This window comes from Colius striatus, unplaced genomic scaffold, assembly GCF_028858725.1.
Source record: "Colius striatus isolate bColStr4 unplaced genomic scaffold, bColStr4.1.hap1 scaffold_40, whole genome shotgun sequence".
Classification (NCBI taxonomy): Eukaryota; Metazoa; Chordata; class Aves; order Coliiformes; family Coliidae; genus Colius; species Colius striatus.
Genome location: NW_026908523.1, coordinates 1115918 through 1130968, shown reverse-complemented (window position 1 = coordinate 1130968; position 15051 = coordinate 1115918). Strand labels below are relative to the sequence as shown.

General features: G+C 55.8%; 1 long non-coding RNA gene across 1 annotated transcript; it reads right to left on the bottom strand.

The window, feature by feature from the left end:
- Positions 1-1335: 1335 nt before the first annotated feature.
- On the bottom strand, positions 1336-5594 carry LOC133629389 (uncharacterized). Its single transcript, XR_009821011.1, has 4 exons — positions 5417-5594; positions 3627-3755; positions 1945-2057; positions 1336-1695 (listed from the first exon to the last, which is right to left on the bottom strand). It is a non-coding gene; the product is annotated as an uncharacterized LOC133629389 (long non-coding RNA).
- Positions 5595-15051: the final 9457 nt, after the last annotated feature.

The following is a 15051-nucleotide window of genomic DNA, read 5'->3' as shown; positions in this document are numbered from 1 at the left end:
GCACAAACCGCAGCCCCCGCGGCCTCGCAGCACTCGCTGCGCTTCCCCCACAGCGCCCGGCCAGGAAGCCTGAGGTTTCCTCCTGGCACCCAGCCCAGGCACAGCCCCACGGGCCCCGACACACCCCCAGCCCCACTGCTCCTGCCGGGGCTGCTCCTTCGGCCTCGCAGAGACGCCAATCGCAGCTCCTGGCCCCTGGGACGGCCTCGCTGCACATGGATGCTCCACACTCAGCCCCACGGCCATGGGGGGCACTGCAGGGATGTCACCTCACACCCATATACAGGCACCCCTGACATGTTCTCACTTTCTCACTCCCTTCTGCTGCAGCAACTTCTTCCCCTTCTCCAGTCCGTTCATCACAGAGGCCTTACCTCCATCACTCACTGGCCAGGCCTTGGGCAGCAGCCCGTCCAGCCCAGAGATGACTGGCCTGGCCCTGCCAGATACAGGGGAAGCTCTGGAAACACCTCCTGCTCAACAACAACCTGCAGCTGCTCAATAACTTGGGCAACTTCATCAACAGGTTGTGTGCCAGGCTGGCAGGGGGCTGCTCCTCGTGCCCAGGCTGTGCTCTCCTCACACTCTGCTCCCCCCATTTCACAGAGCGAGCGTGTTTGTGTGTAAGTTCTTTGGTGGCATCATCCCTGACACGATCCAGACTCCAGATGACAAGAGGGTCTTGGTCCGTGTCACCCTTGAACTGCACCAGTGCCACCAGCTGCTGGAAAAAGCCCAGTAGATACCCAAAAATCTTGAGGCTGGTCACAAGAGCTTGGGGAGGAGTGGTGATCCCCCAGCGTGGTGATCAATGGCACAGAGTCGAGTTGGAGGCCTGTGGCCAGTGGAGTTCCACAGGGATGGGTTCTGGGGCCAGTCTTGTTCAACAGCTTCATCAACCACCTGGATGAGGGGACAGAGGGACCCTCAGCAAGTTCCCTGCTGGCACCAAACTGGGAGCACTGGCTGATTCCCCAGAGGCTGTGCTGCCATTCAGCAGGATCTCAACCAGCTGGAGAGTTGGGCAGAGAGGAACCTCCTGAGGTTCAACAGGGACAAGGGCAGAGTCCAGCAGCTGGGGAGGAACAACCCCCTGCACCAGGACAGGCTGGGGGTGACCTGCTGGAGAGGGAGCCCTGGCCCAGGCTGCACAGGGAGGGTGTGGAGGCTCCTTCCTTGGAGCTCTTCAAGACCCACCTGGACACTGTTCCCCTGTCACCCGATCTAGGTGGGACCTGCTTCTGCAGGGGAGTTGGGCTGGATGATCTCTACAGGTCCCTTCCAACCCCACCATGCCGTGATTCTCTGATACTCATTGAATTACAGACGGTCTCATTAGCTACAAAATACATCTTTATTAAAACCAGAAACAGACTTGAACCCACAGAGGGGATGGAAGAACACAGAACCAGGCGGAAAAGAGGGCAGTGAGGAAAAGGCAGACACAGAAGAAGAGTGAAGCCTGGAAGGGAAACAAACACACAGCAAAAGCCCCAGCAGTGGCAAGACTGAGGTCTGGGCCCAAGAGGTCACGTGCTCGATGTTCTTGGTGCAAGCACAGAATGGAGCTGGATGCCTGAGCCGTGAGCAGGAGCTGCAGGCCCCAGCAGAGGCGACAGATGCTGCGCTGGTTCTCCACTGGGCCGTTCCTGGAGCACACCCCCAAGGCCATGAAGCCCCCGAGCAGCAGGTAGCCTGCGGGAAAGCAGAAGCATGGGGCAGGCAGCGCCCGGCCGGCTCAGCCGGGCTGACAGGAGCTGCTGAGCTGCACCCGCAGCGCTGCAGGGAAACCTGACGCCGGAGCCCACGTCTCTCAGAGCACCAGGGCAGTGGCTGCGGCAGCCACGGGGGCAGGAAGCCCCGGCTGCTCCGGCAGCACCTTGCAGCTCCAGGAGGAGACACACGCAGTGCAGAAACAGCCAGTCCAAAGGGCTCGGTGCCTACCTAGGAGGTACTGCCAGTAGGCTGCACATCTCCTGCAGGATCTTGAAGATCAGCTGCCGCAGGCTCTGTGAGAAACACCACCCTCGGAACAGCAACAAGGACCCGGCACTTTCCTGGCAGAGGAGATGGCAAGTTGAGGACAGGCAGTGGGCAGCCGTGGCTACCTGCCTCCAGCTGCTGAGCCCTTGCCCTGCAGAGCCAACGGGCACTGCCCACGCAGCCCTCCTTGTCCCCAGCTCACAGGGTGAAGGAGGTGACTCACCTGCTCAGCCTGTCCCCACAGAACAACAACCACAGGCCAAGGAAGTAAAGCAGGAACAGCTTAGGGTCAAAGCCTGGACACAGAGTGTGACCAGGCAGAGAGGAACCCCGGCATGGCTGGACAGGCCACATGGCCAGAGGGACAGGGAAGGGACAGAACCTGCCACAAGTGCCCCAGATTCCCCTGCTTTCTATCCCGTGGGCAAACACAGGCTTCTGTGAAAAGCTGCTGCAAGTATCCCCTGTGGGCTTTAGGAGGAGCTTCCATTTAAACATAAGGAACATATTTCCCTGTTAATGTGAGGGAGCCCTGGCCCAGGCTGCCCAGGGAGGGTGTGGAGGCTTCTTCTCAGCAGGTTTCTAAACCCACCTGCACACATTCCTGTGCCACTGACCAAGCAGAACCTGCCTTAGCAGGGGGTTGGGCTGAAGGATCTCTAAAGGTTCCTGACAAGCCCCATCATTCTGTGACTCTGTGGGGGGCAGCCAGGCCCTGCCTCCAGCTGCCACAGTCACGGCTGGACACGGCCTTCTCTGCAGAGCCCCACACAGCCCAACACAGCCACATCACTTCACAGGCATCACACAGTCACAGCATCATTTCAGCTGGGAGAGACCTTTCAGCTCCTGGAGTGCAGCCTCTGTCCCAGCCCCATCACCCACCAGCCCATTGCCCTCCATGCAACACCCACCCGGCTCTGAAACCCCTCCAGGGACGGTGACTCCAGCAGCTCCCTGGGCACCTGTTCCAAGGCCTACCAGCCCTATCAGCAAAGAAATTCCTCCTCACATCCAGCCTGAACCGCCCCTGGCACAACTTGAGGCTGTTTCCTCTTCCTCTATTGCTTGTTATCAGGGAGAATAGACTGACCCCCACCTCGCTGCAGCTTCCTTTCAGGTAGATGTAGAGAGTGAGAAGGTCTCCCCTGAGCCTTCTTTTCTCCAGGCTAAACAGCCCCAGTCCCCCCAGCCCTTCCTCATCTGAGACGTGCTCCAATTCCTTTCCTAGCTTGGTAGCTGCTTCTGGATCCTCTCCAGCACCTCCATGTCCTTCTTGTAGAGAGAGACCCTGAGCTGAGCACAGTATTGGAGGTGCAGCCTCTCCAAAGCCAAGCCCAGGGCAACGATCAGCTCCTTGCTCCTGCTGACAACATTGTTCCTGATCCAGGCCAGGATGCCCTTGGCCTTCTTGCCCACCCTGGATGACTGAATGCATCCAGCTGGGAAGCTGAAGCTCATTAGTGATGCTTCAGCAGCAGGATTTGGGTTAAAATTGGGCTTTCTGGGAAGAATGAAGCATTTCTTACACCAGCCACAGCCCTGCTCTCTGTGCCCTTGCCCATTCACACCAGCTGCTCAACGGGAGACAGAAACACAACAGTGGATGAAAAGGAAACAATCTCTTTGGGGATGGGTCTCACCTGTTTTCATTTCTTTTTCCTTCTTGGAGATCTTGCCTGTCTCTTCCGTGACCTTGGCATCTCCCTTCTCACACAGGCAGAGAACCGAGGCGCCGGCGCTGGCCGCTTCCACCACTGCCCACAGGGCCCCTGAAACACAAACACAGAGCACGTCAACAACCAGCAACCTGCAGGATCTGGCTGTCTCCTAAAAGAGGACAAGGCTTTCAACTCAGCTCATCAAGAGAAAGGCGCTGGGGACAGTCAGACACCCCACTGGAATGGGGCTTGGGGAAGGTTTTCACAGCTCCAGCTGGAACACTGCACAGGGACTCACAAAGTTCACCCCCAGATGTTTCCAAACCCTCCTGGCTTCTCCTCTTTCTGTGAGCACCTTGGTTTTTGCAAGAGGCTGGTTTGGGAAGTGCCTCTGCTGGGGGCTGTTTCTGTGACTGGTGGTGTGTGGTTTAGGGGAAGGGGATGGCTCTGAGCAGGAGGGTGCTGACAACACCCAGTGCGAGCCCAAAGCCTTGCACCTACCCGACAAATCACCAACACAACTCCTTTTGTCACCTTCCTGCCTGCCACAAGCATTCACAAGGGAGGATTAGACTTGCAAGTACAGATAAAACCCCAATGGAGGGAGTTCAGAGGGACACACAGAGGTGAGGGCAGGACACGTTCAACCACACCCAGTGGGAAGAGGAGCAAAGAGCTGTGCCCACCACATGAACCCAAGGAGCAGACAGCACTGACCAAGAGCCCCCTCCCACTGATGGCCCTCACAGGGCTTCCTGCTGGGAATTCAAAGCCCTTTATATCACTTTAAAACACCTGACTCAGATGAGAACATGTGGGGCAACCAACTGTTCACCACAGCTCTGTGTTTGCTTCTCCCAAACGTGCTCACACACCCGCGAGGGAGAAGCAGCAGCAGAGAGACTGAGCCAAAGTTGCAACCTCCCACCCCAAAAAGAACCCAGGCCAGAGGAGCCACCCCACAGCCCCGTGGCTCCCTCCTGAGCTGCAGCCACCGTCCCCTCCAGAGAGGTGGCTTCAGCAGCAATGCTCAAGTCAGCTGCTGGAGAGAGGGACCCGGCACTACCGATGCGATTCCAGGGGGGCTCCAGGAGCCCTTTGAGCTGTTGTCACCCCTCTCTGGGGCTGAACTTCCCTCCCCCTCCCCCGCCATGGGACCGCATCAAGCAGCGTTTAAACACAACAGCACGAAGGAAATAACGCGGGGCGGGGGAAGAGCGGGACACAAAGTGTTTGCGGTGAGCGAAGCGTGTCCCAGGCCGCTGCCAGCGCCGGGGCCGCCTCCCCCGGGACTCCCCGCCGCAGAACAGGGCCCAGCCCGGTCGTTCCCGGCTGCCCGGGGCTCGTCCCGCTCCGCCGCGGCTGCCCGGCTGCAGCGGGAGGCGGCGGCGGGGAAGCGGGAGCGGGTCAAACCCCGAACAGAAGAGCGGAGCGGGGCAGCGCCGGGGCGGGCCGCGGGCGGCAGCCCCCGCCGGGCCCGGGCCCCGCTCCCGCTTTCCCCCGCGGCACGGAGGGACGGCGCGTCCCCGCCTCCCCCCGCCCCGCTCCGCGCCGCCGCCGGGGCCCGAGGAGCCGCCGCGGAGCCGCGTTCGGCCGCCTCCCCCCGACCGGCGCCCGCGGGCGGCTCTCGGGCTCCCGGGGCCTCGCCGCCCGCCCCGGGCCCGCCGCCGCCTCCGCCCGGCCCCGCCTCACCGGACACCCCCGGCCCGCCGCGGAGCCCCCTCCCCGCCGCCCTCCCGCCGCCCCCCGGCCCGCCCGCGGCCCGCGCTCACCGCCGGCCACGCGCCCCCCATCCTGCGCTCGCTCGCCGCCCGGCGCTCAGCCGTGGGGAGCTCGGCCGCCTCCTCCTCGCCCGACACGGCCGGAGCCGCCTCCGCCGGGACCCCCGGGAGCAGCCGCCGGCGCCGCCCCCGCGCTGAGAGACCCCCGGCAGCGCGAGCGGCGGCGCGAGCGGGGCGGCGGCGCGGGCTCCGCGCGGGGCACGCTGGGACTACGACTCCCGGCAGGCACCGCGGCTGCCGCCGGCGGCTTTGCGCGACAGCGAGGCGCGGGCGCTGACGGGAAATGGAGTCCGCGGGGCGGCCGCGGGGAAGCGGCGCCTGTCCCGCGGCTGCCGCTGCTCCCGCTCCCGCTCCCGCCCCGCAGCATCATCACCTCTGGGCACAGGCGTAAGAATCGCCCGAGGGTGGCGGCTGGAAGGGCCGTCACTAAAAAGAGTCACAGAACGGTGGCAGTTGGAAGCGACCCCTAAAGCTCATCCAGCCCAACCCCCATCTCAGGCGGGTCCCACCTAGATCAGGTCACACAGGAGCGTGTCCAGCTGGGCTTGGAAACCTGCCGAGAAGGAGCCTCCGCAGCCTCCCTGGGCAGCCCGGGCCAGGGCTCCCTCACCTCAGCAGGGAAATAGCTTTTGCTCATGTTTCAATGGGACATTTTGTGTTGCAGCTTCTTTCCATCAGCCCTTGTCCTGTCACTGGATACAACAGAACAAAAGTGCTGCCCCAGCCCCCTGACACCCACCACTGACATATTTGTCAGTATTAATGAGAACCCCCTGCAGTCTCCTCTTTCCTAAACAGCCCCAGGGCCCGCAGCCTTTCCTCCTCACACACATGTTCCATCCCCTCAGCATCTCAGTAGCCCTGTGTTGCCTCTCTCCAGCCGTTCCCTGTCTCTCGAGCTGGGGACTCTGCCCTTACTCCTGGTGACCCTCAGCAAGTTCCTCTCTGCCCAACTCTCAGCCTGTCCAGCTCTCACTGACTGGCAGCACAGCCTCTGGGGAGTCAGCCAGTGCTCCCAGTTTGGTGCCATCAGGGAGCTCACTGAGGGTCCCTCTGTCCCCGCATGGGGTGTCTGTATGTGGGTGTGAGGTGACATCCCTGCAGTGCCCCCCATGGCCGTGGGGCTGAGTGTGGAGCATCCATGTGCAGCGAGGCCGTCCCAGGGGCCAGGAGCTGCGATTGGCGTCTCTGCGAGGCTGAAGGAGCAGCCCCGGCAGGAGCAGTGGGGCTGGGGGTGTGTCGGGGCCCCGCGGGGCTGTGCCTGGGCTGGGTGCCAGGAGGAAACCTCAGGCTTCCTGGCCGGGCGCTGTGGGGGAAGCACAGCGAGTGCTGCGAGGCCGCGGGGGCTGCGGTTTGTGCAGCTGCAGCTGCAGCTCCCGATGCATCTGCCTGCAGGGAACAACGGCCCCTGGGGGACACGGGAACGGTTGGGGACACGCTGGGGCCTGTCCTGCTGCCGGGCTGGGGACGTGTCCCAGCGCGGCTCCTGCCGGGGCCCTGTCCTGAGGCTCTCCAGGAGGGATGTTCCTGCAGGCCGGGGCTGCAGCTCTGCCCCCAGCCCAGGGCTGTCCCACAGGGGCTGCAGCAGGGCAGGGGCTGTTCCCTTTCCACCCCGACACAGAGCCAGAGCAGCCCCACAGCTCGGGGCTGGAGGACACTGCCCTCGTGGGTTCTCTGATGAGTGTAGCCCTGGGGATGCTCAGTGCTCCCAGTGCTCCCAGTTGAGGGCCTGGAGACCCATTTCCCCTCTGCGCCTGCCTCGGCCCATAACTCTGCCCCGTGGCAGCAGCCGTGGCACCTGCATTGGGACCGTGGTGTCCCTCATATATGGGCATGAAGGGCACTGGAGAAGCTCATTGGCGGGCTGAGCTGTGTCAGAGGGGAGAGAGCTCCTGATCTCATCTCAAAAGGTGCTGCTGCTTGGATTGGCTCCTGCAGCTGCGTTGGCATCTCTCAGAGATCTCACCCTGCCATCAGCAGCAGCCCCACGAGGGTGCGGGAGCCGTGCCGGGGAGTGGGGAGCAGCAGGGCTGTGCCCGCGGGGCAGGAGGCTCAGGATGGGCACGGAGGGACTCCTGTGGCCTCGGGTGCTGTGGCTGCTCCTCGGGCTGCAGCTGTGCAGGGGAAGTGCTGGCTCCCTTGTCCCACAGCCCAGGGCCAGTGGGCACCAGCGTACTCATCGGGATACCTCTGGCAATTCGGTTTCTTCACGGGTGCCGCTGGGACGAGGGGCAGAAGGTGCTCAAGGGAGTGGATGCTGTGCCTGTGTGGGTGGGAGAGGGAGGTGTGGGGCTGGGGCACGGGGCCATACGGGGGTTGCTGTGCTGGGGAGGAGAGAGGGGACATGGGAAAGGGGTGGTTGAATTAGTGGGGATGTGCTGCAGGCTGTGGGGCTGTGAATGGTACAGCAGGTCTGCTGCTGGGCAGCCTCAGCCCTTTGCAGAGCTGGGGAGAAAAGAGACCCCCAGACTGCCCCAGGGACAGCCCAGGATGGGGAGGGCTGTCCCTCAGGTGCCTTTACCTCTGGCTGGGCAGAGGGGACCTCAGAGCTGTAGTCTGGAGCTCAGTGCTCTCCTGACCAGCCCCGTGTTGGCGTTTCAGGGGCTGCAGAGTTGAGGCTGGTGGATGACGGCAGCCGCTGCGCTGGGAGAGTGGAGGTGGAACACGAGGCACAGTGGGGCACTGTGTGTGGTGTCATCTGGAACTTGAAAGATGCAGCAGTGGTTTGCAAGCAGCTGGGATGTGGGTCTTCTGTTCAAGCTTTTCGTCACGGAAATTTCGGTCCAGGATCTGGCCCCATTTGGTTGATTGATATTCAGTGTCGTGGCTCCGAGCCTGCCCTGTCCAATGTACACACAGCGGATGGGGTGAGAACACTGTGTTCACAGCATGGACGCTGGGGTGAGCTGTTCAGGTAAGAGGCCAGAAAGGGACCTGGCTGTGCCCTCCAGGAGCAATGAGTGTGTGTGAGAGCAGGGTCCAGGCTGGCTGGTCACATTGCCAAGCTGCAGCTGGTGTTGCTGGTGTCTCCAGTCCTGAGAAAGGACAAAAGGAACCCAGCCCGGGTTCTCACCACAAACCTGGGCCCTGAGGTTGCTCAGCCCACTCTCAGTCGGTGCCTGCCCTGCCTCCTCCCTGCCCCATTGTGTCTCAGTTCCCATCTTCCTCCTCCCACTAAGCCAGGAGCAGTCTGGCATTGCCACGGGCCAGGTCCCACCATGCCAGAGGCACCCACAGCCCTGGGGAACGGCAGCAAAAATGACTGGCCACTTCACCTTTCCATGCTTATGATCAGCACCATTTCTAATAAGGAACTGCACTTATTTCTGCTGACACTGTTTACAATGAAAGCTGCTTGTTTGGTTTTTAACAGGCAGAGATTTCTGGCGTGCACCCACCCATGCAGGAAAGAAGATTTTGTGGAAGATGAGCTGACTACCACAGGAGATTCCAGAACACTGGAGCCTCCATGGATCAATTTACCTCAAGATGATTTCCCTCCAGAACAAGTCTCAGGTAAACTGAAAAGAAGACAACTTCTGCTGTCTTGTTGTCCTGCTTCAGTCATTTGGCATCTCATCTCACAGCCACCTGCAAAAAGCAGGTCCCACCACAGGATCTGTCTACAGATGAACTCCAGAGCCAGAATGGCAACATGTGCTGCAATCTGATACCACACTGTTTCTGTCACATCATGATGCAAGCCCATGTGCCAGGTGTTTATCATAGTGCAACAAAAAGGTAAATCAGACAATACTGAACAGCTTCTGATCTTCCATCATCTTCATTTGTAACCTGGCCCTTTCGCCCACAGACACATAAAAAACTCCTCTCATCTTTAACGTTTCTCTAAACCTTAACATCAACAATGTCTTCAACACTAGAGTTTGCGTCCTTCACAAAAAATGGGGATGTGAAAATATTCTGCTCTCAATACAGACTTCTCCTCCACTTCTTACAGTGTGATGTCAACACTCCTAAGGTTACAGCTGAGATTTGAAGCTTGGAAAAGCATAATTCTCTTAGAGAATTGGTAGTAGGTTGTTGGGTTGTTTTTAAAGAGAATGATGATGATTCTATGAAAGAATGTCATAATCTGAGTAAAAGCACAGTCCTTGATAGATTGAAAGTCATTTATGTCGATGTTGAATGAGCTCTACTTAGGATATGCATTTTTATGAGGGATACAAACTAATTAATTTCATTGACAGTGAACTTTTCTGGTGTCTCTAAGGGAAGATGGTATTGATGTGTTTCACAGGTATAAAGCCCAATATGCCCCACATGGAATATTAGCCCCAAGCTTTGAAACCAGAACCAAGACAGAAAAGCTCTATGAATGCAGTTCTGTCAAGACTGTGATGCACTCCTTTTGCTTTGCTGTTGGGGTTTGTGTTTTGCTCCTAAGGACCACTGTAACAATCTCAAAACCTTCAGCTCTTGGGAAAAGCTGAAGTAACTCAACCATTGTATAACCACACTTCCAAAGACTCCAGTAAAGTACAGAGATCTCAATGAACAAGGACATGAGGGATGGTTATGTGTAAGCTGCTGAGGAGTGCAGTGTCTCCTGTGTCTTCAAGTTTAATGAACATGCTGCACTGGATGGCAGCAATGAAGGGTCTGGAGAACCCATTGCTTTAGCTCTTCCCATCTGCACAAACCCTATGGTCATGTACACATCTCACACTGTACCTGACCTGAGTGCTCTGCCTACCAGAGGGCGGTTTTGTCAGAACAGAATGTACCTAGTGCAGCACTGAATTCAAACAGTTCTGCTGCTGGTTTCCAGTCAAATGACAGTTTCTGTGTTGGAACTACATGGGGTTTATTTTTTTTGAGTGATCTGGATAGAAAGAATCACATAGTGCCTGTGTCTGTTATTCTAAGGTCAGGAAGGAAGGAGGAAGCAAAATGAAGACAGTGAATGGCATTCCAAGGGCAGCCTTCAGCACACAAAGCCCAGGACAGGGTATTCTCCAGAGGACCCAGTCTATCAAGGGAACTCTTTCCACAAGAAGGTCAAAGACACTGACACAACAGCCAATCAATACAAGATGCATTTTTATTTCAATCTTCAGAAAGGTGCAGTTGTGCAAGGGGATCTGCAGCCAGAAGGGGATGGAGAGCTGCTCATCCATGGGGTGAAGCTGGGCAAAGCCTTGACTGTGGCTGGAGAAATGTCTTCAAGCCTCAAAGGCAGAGAAAAAGCAGCAGGGCAGAGTGCCCCAGGAACTGCTTCAGAGTTGGAAATGGATGGAGGGTCACATCAAATGTGAGGAGAAAGCTTTCTGGCTGAAAGCAGGTCAAAAATAACAGCCTGGGTCTATGAAATCAGAAGGGTAGTAGAAAGGAATTCTTCCAGAAGGAAGGAATTGTCATTCCATTTGTTTCAATGGCATTTGAATTCCTTCCCTTACTGGGGAAGAAGGGACAGACAGTGCAGGGGAGGTTGCACTGCGGGGTGCTGCTCTGCTTCCACACAGCTGAAGGGCAGCGAGTACAAGCTCCAGAATAGAAACGTGCAAAGGCTCTTGGCTGAAGGCGATTTCCTCCTTCCCTCCAAGTGTGTTCTGGAGACTGATGCCCTGTAAGAGCACAGAGGGGACAAGGGCCATGGCCATCTGAAGGGATGTCCATCGAAATCAACTGGAAGGTGGTGAATCATGCCCCAGATTTCAGCGTGCCTTGTGCAGGCTTTCTGGGAGTTCTCCTGGAACCCCACCAGACGGGCACACTCTGAAACAGATGCTGGAGTTTGTTTCCAGTGACTGAAGGTATTGATCTGACCAGAAGCTGTTGCTGTGCTGTATGCAGCTGTTGGCAGCTGTAGCACTGTCAATCCAAGCTGGCCATGGATCTGTTGAGTCTTCTTCTTGTTAAGAACCTGGTGATTGGTACTTGCCAAGGGAATGCCCAGAATGCCAATGTCTTTAACTCCTACTGCATAAAATGTGGGGTTGGCGTGAGCACTTAAAGGTGAAAAGGGAAAATAGACACCAACACCCAAAGAATCCACATGTTAGAGTTTCAAAAGAACAAAGTGAACTTACCTTTGCTCCTTGTTGAGTTTGGACAGTAGCTTTACAGTTCATAGATTGCATCTAAGACTAAGCACAACCATTCTCACTGTCAGCCCTTTACACCTTTACTCACCTGTTAGGCAAGGGAGGGCAGGTGACCTCTTCTGCTTGCCACAGTTGATGTCACAGAAGCCAGGCTACAGCTGATGTCATAGCAGCCAGACTGGTTTAAAAAACAAGAGTTTTCGTTGCTCCCTGTGACTCTCAGTCCAAACCTTCTCACACACTCTGGGACCCTCCAAGTGTGGTGTTCAGATCTCTGTTTCAGTCTGAAACTAAAGAAATATCCCTGCAGTCTGTTTCTTTTCCTGAAGAGCTGGTTTGGTGAATTTTGAAGGCAAAATGAGGGCACAGAGCACCTCTGCTTTGTTTTAGCCACCCAGTATGATTTTGCTGCCCCCTCCAAGACCTTGCTGCACAGGTGTTGATGCATTTCTGTGTCTTTCCAAAACAGAAGTCTGTCTCCATCAGGACTGTGGAGGAACACTGCTGTGCTGCAGACAGGCTCCCAGGGAGAAGTTTACTCTCTCCAAAACGTGCAACTGCAGCAGGACAGCAGTCTCCTTACTCATGAGTGTCAGAAATCCCACTGCCACAAATGGCATCCTGCCAGGGAAATGAGAAAACCAAGGTGCTCTTCTTGTTGAAACCTTACTTTCTGTCCAAGGAATTATTGTCATGAAAGCCAGTCCTACCCTTGAGCCTTGCTTGCATATGAAAAGCCAAGAAACATACAACAAAAGCTTGGCAAAGAGAAAGAAATGAGTATATTGCCCAGCGCTTTGCCATTCTTGTCCCGTATCTGAACTATGCAAGAGGATAAGACAAAAAGGTTTAAAGACTCCAAAGCTCTGTAGAATGTGCCCCATCAAACCAGAAGAAAACCTTCTTTAAGTAGGAACAGTGAATCACACACATGTTTTCCTTGCATTCCTCCCTGCTGGGAGCACACTGCTGCCCTGGGCTCATTTGCACTGGAAAATCAGTTACTGTGCTGAAAGACCCATTGTTGTCACCAACACCTCACCAGCAAAGCATCACACTTCCAACTGCATGAAAACAGGGCAGGAAAGTTTGTCCAGTGTGGTCATGTCCATTTTTACCCAAAGTCCATCTCACTGGGCTTTGCTCAGACTTCCTGGAAAACGAATTCTAATGGAGAACACTTAGTCAAGGTCAGTTAATTACTCTCTGGCTCCAAGGAATAAGTAGGAAGGAAAGCAAGAGAGGGGGAACAAAGCTGTGGGAATGGGCACAGGGAGATGGCAGCGCTGCAGCAGCTGTGCTGGGATCTGTGGTGTCCTGGAAAGAAGTTCTGTGCTGGCATCCACGGGCTGTCACGCTTTTCAGTGTCACCTAGGACAAGCTGGCATCATTTCAAGTGGCACCTGGGTTATTCTGCAGGTTCAAGCAGGCCTTTCACTGAACCATCTGCAGTGGCTTTCCAAGTGAAGCACTGCACAGGTGTCTGTCCTTGGCTCTTGCACTGAAGCCAGAAGTCATTGTTTCCTCTCTGTGCCATGAAGGTTTCAAGGGTGCTGGCTACTTCCTTCAGTGCTAGACTGAGAACTCTGTGTCTTGGGAGAAGGAGCCTTCTCCCTTGCTATGCTTTACTTCTTCAGTGGGAGGCTTTGGTTCAGGACTCTGCAGCAGTCCACAGCTGTGGCTCACCAGACCTTCCTTAGACATTGCTAGCTTGTAATTGAGCATACTCACCTGCTTCTCTGGGGAGGCTTCAAACTAATGGCATGGAAGGAGGAGCTGCTACTGCTGGACTCTGCAGCTTTTTGACAGCAGTCAGAGCAAAAAGAATCTCCTATGAGCACAGGGTGGCTTTTGACAAAAGAAACCCAGCACAATGGAGCACAGGTCTCCTGTTGGCCTGATGACAAACCACAATGGCAACCACAAACTCCTAGAGCAGAGGAGGTGGGAAGGGACCTCCACAGACTGGAGCCCAACCCTCCTGCTCAAAGCAAGGCCAACTACAGCAGGTTGCCCAGGGCCATGTCCAGTCAGGTCTCAAACCTCTCCAAAGAGATGACTCCAAAGCCTCGCTCAGCAACTCGCCTCCTTTTTGTCCCTGCACTTTCTTTTGTTCAACCACAGCAGCAAAACGTTCTGTTGAGACCAAATATCCCGTGTTTCAGTTTCTGCCTGACGCCTTTTCTGTCACTTGGCAGCACTGAGAAGAGCCAGGCTCTGTCTTCTTAATATGAAGCCCAGGATAAGGACTTGCTAAAGGAGGAGCCAAGACTTGGTAAACACAGGCAGCTTTTGTAGAGCAGAGCATTCTCAGAGAGGAAGCTGACACCTGAGAAGCGAAATGCTGTGATGCAGAGGCACTTACCTCAGTCCTTGACCAACTCCTGAACTCCAGGGAGCACCTGGACAAAAGTCCCCACGTCCACTACAAACCTATGGCTAGAACATACCTGCAACTCAACTCATACAATACTTACCCAGCATAAATCCATGGTACATGGAAAGAAAGGATCAGCTGTGCCAGAGAAATCTTGTACCTTCTGAAATGCTCAACTGAGCACCAGAGGAAGGGCAAAAATCCCCATCCACTACAAACTTATGGCCAGAATATAGCTGAAACTAAACCAATGAGATCCTTATCCAGTGTAAGTCCATGGTATGGAAAGGAAATGGTGCCACTGGAAAGGATCAGCAGTGCCAGAGAAATCTGGTACCTTAAATGTTCAACTTTTATCCCAGCCTGAGCTTTTTAAACAGGCAAAAACTGATGAGAAAAGTCTGTGGATGATGAGGCAGCTTCACTCACAGAACAAATCCTCCTCACACAGTACATTTCCCTTCCCTGGGTGCTTGGCTGAAGATCCTGTCATTGTTCCAGACCCACCATCAAGCCAGGCTTCAACAATGACTCCCAAACCAAAGGGATGGAGGTTGTCAGTTAATAGACTCCAAAGAACTGCAGTGATGGCCAGTTTTTCTGGGGAGGAAGCCCAGCTCTCTCCAATTAACACCATGTTTCTTCATCTCACTTCTCACAGGTCAGGTGCAATGAAAGAGACACCAAAAATCTTCCTTCACATCTTTTCTGACCCTAAGCAGCACAAGCAGATGAGGAGAGCTGCCATGCAGATGGGTATGCACATTGCTAGCAGAGCTGCTTTGGCTTGGTGCATTCCAGATGGTGAAAGTCAGATGATAGTGATCAAGGAATATTCCAAAGCAAAAGAGAAAGTGGGGATACACTCAGATCTCATCTCCTGGTTAAGAGGCACATTCCTCCCAGCTGCTGACTGATGCCATGTGGTCTCTGCCACCGAGCAGGACCTCAAACACAGCAAAAAAAGCTTGGTAAGAGCCCAGGATGTGAAAGGGAGTGGTGGAACTCAGAGCAGACACAGTTATGCCAGGCTGCAAGGTGCTGCATGCCACCAAGCAGGTGGGCAGGCTCTGAATGGGAGATCCAGCTGGGCTTGCTTCCCTTTGCAGTCTGCTCCCCTGCCAGCAGCAAGCATGGGAGCTCTCCAGCAAGACTCAGCCCAGCAAGTCTTGGGCCCAAAG